Genomic DNA, 1199 nt, shown 5'->3' on the forward strand with positions numbered 1-1199 from the left:
AGTGGGGCCCCCTCCCCGGGCGGGGGTGCAGGACCACCCGGGACGCGGCGCCCGGATTTCAGCACCGAGTGGAGGACAGCACCACTGGGCCGCGCACCCGAACACCCACACCGGCCCCCTGGCTTAAACCCGAAACCCGAGCCTTCTACTTTGGGAGTGTGAAAGGGCGACTGTCCAATCCCTCTGCTTTCGACCTCTCCATCTTCCCAAGGGAGGAGGCCGCGGGGAAACCGCGGAATAAATCAGAAACCAGAGGAAGACGCCGAGAAGGCGCAGGGTTGGAGACGGAAGCTGGGAAAGCCGCCGTCTGGCTCAAGGTCACCTTTTCCTAAGAACCAGGAAGAGCACCCAGGCCCCTCCCAGCCACACTTGTGCTTTCCCAGCAAGGCTGAGAAAAAATTCCCCGAGTGCAATCAGGAAATACCAACTCTGATCCCATCTCCACAGTGTCTCCCCGCCCCGCTCCCCTCAGGTCTGGGCCCTGGTGCTTACTGCCTCCATTCTCCGGATCCACTACCCACTCCCCTAACTCTTCTTCCTGTCCCCTACCTCACCTTTGACTCTCTTCTCTCTCTTTTCCAGCTCAGACCTTTGGGCACTCACAGGCCTTCCTCTGCGCAGCCTGTGAAGCTTGCCTACCTGTTGGGTGCACTGGATACGGGGCTGGGGTTGTGCTGGGAATCTTAGCTCCCTCCTCTTTCTGGCCCTTCTCCTCTGTCTCTGTACACAGTTCCTGGGCCAGCGGGGAATATAAAGGGAGGAGAAGGGTGTGGTGATGAGACTGGGCGTGGAAAGGAACAGGCAGGCACAGGCCTCCAGGCCCCACCTGTGTTCCTCTCCCGGCCCCCTGATGCTGTGTAATCCAGAGTGCAAAGACGAGTGGCGTTCAGGGCCATCAGGTCACCAGGGAATCTCTGCCTTCTTCCTGGCCCCCTCGCCCCACCCCCATAAAGTAGGAACACATTCAGATCTGAGAGAGCTTTGTTTGCACAGGGTGACTTGGCTGTGACCTGTCCTGACAGGAGGGAGAATGAATGGATGTTTGTTATGATAATTAACTTGATAAAGACTTTAAAATAAATAAATAAATACATAGATCTGATGCTGGCAACAATAAAAAGGGGGATGTTTGGATTCAGTGTGGAGGGTCAGTTAAGGTGGAGCAACACAATGTCTTAGCTCCTGCCTTCTCCTTCTGA

At 56.2% G+C, this 1199-nt stretch overlaps 1 protein-coding gene across 5 annotated transcripts in view; it reads right to left on the reverse strand.

The window, feature by feature from the left end:
• The window catches only part of LOC104862672 (creatine kinase U-type, mitochondrial), a 5822-nt gene extending 5086 nt beyond the window's left edge, over nucleotides 1–736 (reverse strand). For 3 of the 5 annotated variants that reach the window (XM_010624848.3, XM_033764949.1, XM_033764945.1), the window contains exon 1: nucleotides 640–736. The gene's annotated coding sequence lies outside the window, so the exon portion shown is untranslated. The other 2 variants (XM_033764946.1, XM_033764947.1) reach the window with 2 other exon arrangements.
• Nucleotides 737–1199: the final 463 nt, after the last annotated feature.

Source organism: Fukomys damarensis, unplaced genomic scaffold (assembly GCF_012274545.1).
Source record: "Fukomys damarensis isolate Sample0158 unplaced genomic scaffold, DMR_v1.0_HiC HiC_scaffold_17, whole genome shotgun sequence".
NCBI classification, from domain to species: Eukaryota; Metazoa; Chordata; class Mammalia; order Rodentia; family Bathyergidae; genus Fukomys; species Fukomys damarensis.